The sequence below is a fragment of the Labrus mixtus genome, chromosome 19, assembly GCF_963584025.1.
Source record: "Labrus mixtus chromosome 19, fLabMix1.1, whole genome shotgun sequence".
Taxonomy (NCBI): Eukaryota; Metazoa; Chordata; class Actinopteri; order Labriformes; family Labridae; genus Labrus; species Labrus mixtus.
The window spans coordinates 11135436-11145330 of record NC_083630.1 but is presented as its reverse complement, the minus strand read 5'-3'; the positions used below and the strand labels follow the sequence as shown (position 1 = coordinate 11145330).

The 9895-nt window shown below is 39.6% G+C and overlaps 1 long non-coding RNA gene across 1 annotated transcript in view; it reads right to left on the bottom strand.

The window, feature by feature from the left end:
- Positions 1-220: 220 nt before the first annotated feature.
- Positions 221-9895, bottom strand: part of LOC132994366 (uncharacterized) — a 100785-nt gene continuing 91110 nt past the window's right edge. Inside the window, exon 3 of the long non-coding RNA XR_009676658.1 lies at positions 221-402. This is a non-coding gene — a long non-coding RNA (uncharacterized LOC132994366). The remainder of the gene's footprint in view (positions 403-9895) is intronic.

Genomic DNA, 9895 nt, shown 5'->3' with positions numbered 1-9895 from the left:
GAACTTCAGTTCAATTGCCAACCAGATCAGATGCTACCAAACTGGTTGAATGGATATTTGGCATTACAGGAATTTTGTTCAGCACTGCATACTCTTCCACAGTGACAGCACAGCTACAAGCAGATTCCAGACTTATGGGCTTTGTTTCTGATTATGCATGCACAAAATGGCAAACAGCGTCTGAAATCACCATAACCACATAGTTCGCTTACCCCTCTGCAAAATGGAAAAACCATATTGTCTGGATGGAGATCCCGATGTAGACCAAGAGTTCACTGGAGGGATTATATATCCTGTCTGGCCAGGGAAGGCATCTGAATCCCCCAGGAGGAGCTGGAAAACGTTGCTGGGGAGAGGGAAGTCTGGTTTGACTTACTTTGCCTCCTGCCACCATGACTTGAACTTGGATAAGCAGAAGACAATTGATGGATGGATGGACATATAGTCTTGTTTTAAGAGGTTTAAGCACACAGGGTGGTTCAGATTACAAGGGCAGCACAATTCTGTTTTCTTTTTGCAAGCAGTGTAGCAACCAGCTTTCTGCTGGCTAGCAAAACAACTTCAACTTCCTGTTCTCTCACAGCAAATTTGGTCAGTAGGAATTTTCACTTATGAATGGAAATTGTTTGACATACAATAGGATAAAACGAGATTAAGATCACCACTCCTGGTTGGTTCAGTGAAAAGGTCACACACTTACACTCAACCATTCACTTTTCTACATAATTAAATAAAGGAAAAGGACCCAATTGCAGAACTCAGGAAAGGTTTTTTGAAACAAATGACCACAAAGCAAAAACAAAGCTTACGTCTTTAGAGTTGAAAAATGTCCAAGTAAAAACAACCACAAAAGGTCAAAAACACAAGGAGCCACGAGGAATCACTGGGAACCCTTGGAAGACATCTGATAATGAACTGACAACAAGAGCAGGAAGGAACACTGTGACTAAATAGACACTGAGGTAATCAGACACAGGTGAAGACAATCAGGGCGATAAAAATGGAGGGGAACCAGCCAACAGGAGGAAGTAAGACAAATCCAGAAACACTGGGGACAAGAACTACAAAACAAAACAGGAAACACTACAGACACACAGAGAACTCAAGAAGGTAACAGTAACAACACACACTAGGACAGTGCTATTCAATTACAAATTCAAAAGGGCCAGACATTTTCAAAACTTTGGCGAAAAAAAACCCAGCAAATTAATGTAGTGAAATACAAACATTTATTTTTATTTCACATTTGAAAAAAGTTTAGTCACATATGTGACAAAGGTACATCAAAGGGCATGAACAGAATTAACCCAATGTCATCACTGCACAGAACCATAGAAAGTGGCAATAACCAGTAACACAATATCTCTCTCTGTCTGATGTCATTCTTCCTCCTTCACACACACAGAAAACAATTTTGTTTTGAACATTTGAAATAAATCACTTGGTAACATATCTGGCAGAGGCACATTGAAGTGCATGGACATTATTAAACCATTAAATCAGTGCTATCATTGCTTAAATCAGTGCTATCATCACATAGAACCAAAACAAAAAGGTGACAACAACTATTTGATAACATTTGTGGTTGTGGGGATGAAACAGTCTGATGGTGGAGGCTAGGCGTCAGGCAGTGGTTGGGACGACACAGTCGGATGGTGGAATCTGAAGAGCCAAGAGCTACTTCACTCATGGGTGCTGCCATCTTCCCACCTCACAGCGTAATTTGTATCTCTGTTTTGCTCTAATAACAACTATAATCTCTTTCTACTGACACATCAGTACATACCTTGGGTTAGGTTCTTTGTTTTTCAGAACCGTGCAACCAGATGTCGCCTGCTGGAGGTCACTTTTTACTTATGTTACATGCACGAGTGGTATCATTTGGTACATTTAATTCAACACCCTTACTACCAGGTTTGGGATTGAGGGTATAAATGGTAACTTGACTTGTATTGCACTATATTCCACTCAAGTGCTTCACACTACATGTCATATTTACCCACTAACATACACACATTCATGGGCTGATGGCAGAGGACACGATGGAAAGTACCCATCAGTATCAACTAATCCCTTTCATACACATTCATATTCCGCCGGCTATACCATCGTGATCCATTTGGGGTTCAGTGATTTTCCCAAGGACTCTCCCGCATTTGCAGGAGGTAAGGGTTTCCGAACCCCCAGCCTACCAATTTGAAGAGACCAATGTATGTGACCCAAAATGCCAAAATATGCTTAAATTTGTCAAACTTCACTGAATGTTTTTTTTTAGCCTGTAGTTAGTTATAGTGTAAAGGAGATAATAGATATGAACTTGGCAAAGTATTGAAGAACTTCTAAGTGCTTTACGGAACAGTCGAGGCACGCCACAAAGACTTCAGAGCTGACACTGGGCATGTTTGAATAAATTGAACGAGATTACATGACTCAGAAGATGCACTTCTGTCCTTGAATCAAAAAGTTGTCTATGCTTCTGTTTGAAGTGTGAAAGCGAGGTGCTGGCTCTGATATGAAAGACGATCTCATTCAAGGTTTTTGTGTGCATGTGAATTAAGCATCTTTGATCACACCTGGTTCGTGTACAGGGCTTGAGTGCTTGGAAGATTGTTCTTGTTACATGATCCTATCTTCTGTAAGATAATTACAATCCTCTTTTTGAGTCCATCTCCAACATCTACCCACTGTTGAAAAATGTTTTCTGGGGTGACTGAATGACAGAATAAAGGGTGGGGTTAGTGCATTGTGCTCTCTGATCAAATTTGTATCTATTTCATGTCAGAGTGATAAATATGGGCAAGGCCAGAGTAGGCAGCCGAGTGAGTTTCAAGTACCAATGGCTCTGCAAATGTGCAGTTTTTATTGTAACTAAAGCACTCATCCAAAGTGTAATCACCATCAAAAATAAAGCTGCAGAAATATTTGCAGAAAGGTTTTTTGGTTGAATGATTTCTTTTTAAGGCATGAGTCTATGAATTCAAACCTGGCTATTTGTCGAATGACCTCTGTGGTTTCAGACCAAAGTAGAATTCCCTTGGACTAGTTCATCATTGGTAAGTTACAGCCTGTTTGATTATTGGCTGCATGTCGTCATTATATCACAGTATATGATCTTAAATAGAGACAAAGATTCGGGTGGACAAAGCGTAAAAAGAAAACAAAATGCTTTATCCAAATAGGTTCACTTTGAGACAAAGCCAAAAAAGAAAACCAAACACTTTTTCCAGATGAGTTCACTGTGAGTCATAAACAAAGTTTACCTGGTAATTACTCAAAAGAAATCCAAACACATGGATGTGAATATAAAGCGTTGTCAATCAGTTTGATTTTGAACTTCCTGCTATGTCCTAGCTAATACTACCAATTGTGAAGGAAGGCTATAAAACTGCAATGAAAACCCTTAAGACAAGACACTTTATAACTTGACTGAGACATGACAAGAATCTTAAGCATAATACTATTGACTTGATCATTGTTTGTATTTTCTTAGGAAGCCTACAAACAGGAAGTGTTAATAGCTAATGAAGCGTCTCAAGTTGCTAAATTTTGAACAAATACAAGCGGAAAAAACTGGGCCCAAATGACAATATCAGTTCTAACCTGTGAGATTTGTCAACTGAATATCATCAATACCAAAAGATTGATCAATTTTGTCATCAGTTTTCTGTCATCTGCAACGCCAGCAGTGCATCAGGACCCACTATGAGCACATAACCCAAAGTAGCTTTTTCTAACCATTTCTTTTTACTATTAGTGTGACATCTCAAACTTTCGAAATGTAATTACCTAAAACAAACAAGGAAAACATTTGGAGGCTGGCATCACACGCTACACCATTCCCAGACGAGACAATCAAGGTCAGTCACTAATGGAGGGGATCTAAAGGGACACCATAATCTTTTGCTGGTTAAACAACAACTGTTTGGACAAGGTTAACATAAGTAAGTTTAAATTTGGCATTTAAATGTTTGTTTTTGTAACCATGTGCATAAAGTCTAAATTTTCTTTTTGAGTTTTCTTTTTGGGCTTTTTCTGCTGTTATTGGAGGGACAGGACAGTGGATAGAGTCGGAAATCAGGGAGAGAGAGAGTTGGGAATGACATGCGGGATAACAGCCACAGGTTGTAATTTGAACCTGGGCCGCCCGCTTGGAGGGCTATAGCCTCCATGCATGGGGCACTCGCACTAACCACTGCCCCACCAGCGCTACTAAAGTCCCAAGGAAAGCCACCATGCAAGCAATATGCCCTGCACTCTTACCAATGTTTGCTGATATATTAAACCCCTTTTATGCAGTTCTTATAAATCATTCTTCTGGTGGAGATCAGTGAGGAAGACAAACTGTCTGTGCACTCAGTCATGTATATGGAGGTGGATTTATCAAATGCTGAAGTTATGGACCAAAGCATGCAAGAGCAGATTCCTAGAAGTAATTATGGCCCTAATGTATCAATGACAGGCTAATGGTAGTCAGCACATAGGCGTAACTGTTTCAGGTGACCTCAGAAATTTAAAGTGATTAAGTGATGCAACTTGCTGATTTATTTCACAGGCAGAGGAAACTATGATGCGTGCAGTCTGCTCAACTGTAACTGCACAGCTGTTTTTGGTGGGATTAAGAACGTATCAATCATTAGGTCACTGATTTAATGAATTAATCATTCTCTTCCTTCAAAGAGAACCTTGTATAGGTCGGACACCTGAAGGCCAGGATCATGATTTTGCAAAAACAGTGATGCAATGTCTAAAGGATGTAAATGCTAATAAATACTGATATTTACTATGCTCTTAATTGTCACATCTCCTCTTGATTGCTGACATTCACAGTTTCTTGCAAGTAAGCAAGACTCTCTAATAGTTGACTTTACTTAGGATAATCACAGCTTTGCAGTTACTGGATTGAAATCAGTCATTTCTCAGGGCTCCCTTTTTTTCTCCAGTGCCTACAGCAAGCCAAAAGTTCCAGTTTTACTTAAAGGATATTCCGATCTTCATGCTCCCAGGAGAATGAGATTCAGTTTTTCTACACAGCATGATTCTCCTGTCACCACATGCCTCAGGCCAAATTGTCATAGAGTGGATGTAACACCATTTCACAACCAGATTGCTGTGGTTAATTCAACACATTTGTGCTGAAGAAGTGACCGCATGGTCTTCTTTCGCTTAAAATGTTAGGACAAATATTAAGATTTGTAGTCCAGCAGTAAAAAAATGTCATAATGGTTGGTCTGTTTGCCCAGCAACTAGAAAAGAAAAACTAAAAATATTAGATAACATTTTTTTTTTATCAGGAAAATGATATGCATCCATAAAAGCACAAACACAAACAGCTGATTGTCAGCTATAATCACCAATAGTGTGAATTTGTACAACTGTATTAGGTGTGTGGTAAGGCCTCTGTACATAAATATAAGTCAGCTAATCACTACTACATTCACAATTACATTCATCTACACAGAACAATCACATGGTTGTAGTAACAACTATAGCATAGCTTACTCACTCCTGGATGTAATATTAACCAAATGTCTAACCACATCGTCACCTTATTGTGTCTCTAAATAAGGTCGTCATTTACAGACACAGTAAGGTATTACCAAGCTTCAACCACCACAGTTTTTTCTAAGCTATATCACCATCGTTCAATTCACTCCAGACACTACAGGGCTGATGGCATGTCAGAAGCACCACGCCACTCTGTTCCTCTTGAAATACTTGGGGAATCTATTTTCAACAAAGCCCGCTGTTAGCAAAGTCAGACACAGAAACACATAGAACATCCAGTCAATTTCAAGTTAAACACAATTGTATTTTCCAAAATTTTATCAAGCAGGCATCAAATGAGCAACAAATCAACCCCAGAAAGGCAAAGTAAACGCTTTTTAAATATTCTCTTGATTTCCATGTGATTTTGTCTGTGATCATGGGAACCCGTGAATCCAGCGGGTGTAGGGCATGTACCGTTCAGGCGGAGAAAAACCAAAAGTCCGGAACATGACGCACTAAAGACCTATGGAATCTTCTGGTTAAAGTAGAATAGAGACATTTATTTTAGAGTCCTTACGAAATGAGTGGTCCTGGAAATTTTGCAACCCAGTGGTGTCTTTAGGCCATTTTCTTGCAACCATTGGTTTTTCGAAGTTTACAATCAAGACCAAGAAACACAGAGGAAATTAATCAATGGTTCAAAATCTTTAATCAATCAAATTATTAAATACAATTCTTTCATAATCTCTTTCATCAACTTTAAATAAATAGATTTAGTTCTCTTGAGAGTCTTGTTTATTCAGAATTGACCCAGGATGTGAATTGTAGTGAACCTGCCTTACCGGGTAGAGAGGGTAGAGATCTGATTAGACTTATTCTACCACAGACCCAACTGACAAGACATGGAGCAATATCAGGGCCTGATTCTCGCATAATTCTGTGAACACCATTGGCTAGCAAGATAACATGGTCTGAGCAGACATGTATGAGCTGTGAAGCTGTAAATACAGAACCTGTTTCAAAGCCTATAACAACCATGTTGGCTGCTAAGGTCCTACTTGCTGTCGCTGTTCTAAAGGTGCTGGATGAGGTAAAGGTCAGGGCTCTACACAAACCAGTCAAGTTTGACACCAAGTTGGAAGAACCTAATCATATATGCTATATTATTGTTTCTTGTAGCTTTCAGATTTCCCTTAGTTGGGAATAAGAGAGTATTTCTTAAACTATGAAAAACAACCTCAGCAAGGTAACACCTTTATTTCCAGTCAAGGAATTTTCTGTCATTGTCTTCGGTTCTTTGAGCATCTGAAAGACCATGTAAAAGATAGAAGTGAACTACCACAACACAGAACAGCAGATGTCTTTCACTGTAACCCCTTGGTACAGCTCAGCAAATGAGGCAAAACTGCTGATTATTGCTTACAACTACTGCCCTCTCGGGGGCATTATGATCCACTAGCTTGTGTGTCCTTTGAAAGGCAAAGCCTTCAATTGTGACATCATCGGAAAGTAGTTGATTAGCCTACTGAAACATGTGAGTTCACTCTGAGTTTTTGTGAAAGACGGGAAGAAAGGTTAACCCATGTTAATACCTCCAAGTAAACACACACACAGTGTGTCATTCAAAAGAATGCACCCAGGTGGCTTCTTGAGGTTAAATATTATTTATGTTTTTGATGCATTAAGAAACATCTCATGACATGTTATAATTATTATTATTAAGTATTTTGGGGGTGGGGTCACCTGATTGAAGATGAGTGCATTGATCTATTAACAGTTACAGAGAGAATTTGAACCAAAGGAGGACAGGGTTGTTTTCCTATTTTGACATACATCTCCCTTTGCGTATAATACATGGACACTTTTTGCTGAAAAATAAAAATAAAACAGCAAAGATGGATGAAAAACGCCAAATATCTTCATAAGGATGTAATTCCAAAGAAGTGGGTGAATGGGATGGTCCTTTAATTACATCAATTGGATGTAACTAATTATAATTCAAGCGCATCCATGTTAAGGTGTCTATCTCATCACATTTTCCATTTCATTTCCACGCACCAAGAAAAGGCCCCAGTGCACATCTTTCTCCTTTCAGCACCCTTCTATCGCCACAGTTGCTGCCATTGGGAGCAATTCAGCTCCTGATTGGAACTCATGCCGCTGTAGACAAAAAGTAGTAAAATAGCTCATTTGGTGAGCCATTATTCGCTTCAACTCCCATTCTAAATGAAACACCTGGCTCAGAATGACTTTATTCAATCTGAACTCTCTTTAACTCTACAGCTGGCAGCATTTCACTTATTACAGTACACATAATGAGCAGAGGCTCAGAGGACACCAAAAGAGCCGGAAATGGTAACTTCATGACTCCAAATACATTTTAAAACTGATATGTTCTCACACAGCAGTCATACAGTAAACATCCCAAATCTCAGAAGATTTTAAAATTACATCACTTGTTTCAATTTAACATGGTGAACAAAATGTGCAAATAATACTGACCTGCAAAAAAAGACGTATAGTTGACATGTAAGTAATGCGACTAATCAGATGCTCAAACTATCTCAACTGACTACTTTGCTCCTCACCCTATCTCTAAGGCGGAGCCCAGCCACCCTCCAGACGAAACTTATTCCGGCCGCTTGTAACAGCCTGTCAGTCTTACAGTCCATTTCACCCTTACTTGTGAACAGGACCCCAAGATACTTAAACTCCTTCACTTGGGATGTTTTGTCTTTACATCTTCAAGCTCCATGTTGCACTTAAGCTACACATAGAGCACAGCAGGCCCGGTGTGATGCGAGCGAGAGAGACAAGTGGAGGAGACACCTGTGCTGCGCATGACACGTGTTACGTTTTGTAACTTGTGCAACTTTGTGTACACATTTTTTACTTAGGCCTACTTTGCTAAAATATAGCATTTCTGATTATCACATACACAGTGATGGGGCAAGGTCGGATCATGTTCGGACTCGGGCAGAGAATAATTAATGTCATAAATGAATATTGCTTTGATGTAGCACGCTATACTTGTGTCGTGTTGCTTTAGCTTAGCTTGCAGAAGTTCTCCAAGAGCTAGCTTTGGTGTAGTTAAGCTTAGTTTTTTGTAGATCAACTAACTTATCTCACTACATTTGAAAAGTAGCTTGCCCAACACTGGAGCTGTTTAAGTTAGAATTGAAACTTTTTACACATAGCAATGAAAATTTCTATGAATCCATGTTATGAACCACCTCTTCTCTCAGGGCTGCGGCATGTTCCAGCATGCACTTGTCAAACAGGACAAGGCTAAACCCTGGACAGGCCCAATCAGTGTATTTTCACCCAATTTGGCTACTTTTTGTTGGGTTAATAATGGCTGTGTGCAGCCTGTGATAAATCCCCTTGTTCAATTCAGCCAACTGAATCAATGAAAAGTTCAAACAATACATGTGCAAGGAAACCATTCATTTTCTGATTTAATCAATCAATCAGTCAATCAATTTTTATTTGTATAGCGTCAACTCATAACAAGTGTTATCTCGAGACACTTTACAAAAAGCAGGTAAAAGACCTTACTTATTGCTAATTATTAATGGGAAATGGTAAATGGACTTGAGCTTTTGCAGCGTTTTTCTAGTCTTATGAGTACTCAAAGCGCTTTGAAACCACATGTCACACCTACCCATTTACACTGATTCACACACTGATGGCTAGGCTTGTGCGGTATCACGGTATTAGGGTATATCAGGGTATTTAGAAATCCCAACGGCTTTACTTTTAATACTGCCGAAAATACAAAAGTATAAAAAGTACAAAGTAACTAATCCCATTCATACGCCGCCGACGAAGCAGCAGGAGCAATTCAGGGTAAAGTGTCTTGCCCATGGACACATCGGCCATGTTGCTGCAGGAGCTGGGGATCAAACCCTCGACCTTCTGATCTACAGACGACTCTACCAACTGAGCCACAGACACCCCCTTCATTTAATCATTATATGGGGGTAGAAAACAATCATTACCACATTCCCAGACCCTTAAAGGATGTTCAGTGATGGATGAAAGACAAAATCTCATGACAGAGTATGAGTGAAAAAGAGAACACCTGACTTTTATTTATCCACTATGATCTTTTGCTTGTGTTCTTCTATTCATGTCATCCGTTCTCTGTTATATTTGATATACTCACCTCTACCCTTGTTTCTGTAACTACACTGCCTGACCTTGTGCGTTTTCCTCCTTTGTGATTGCCTGCCATGCCCTCATTAGTTTCACCGGTCCCTCGTTAGCGTTCCCTTTGTGGCATATGTTGTCTGTGTTCCCACCTCTCTGTGCCAGTGTGTTGTTCCTTTAGTCAAAAGTGTTTCAGCCCAGTCTGAGTGTCTACTCAGATTGTTTTGATCTCTGCTTTGTGTTCCATGACCTTGCC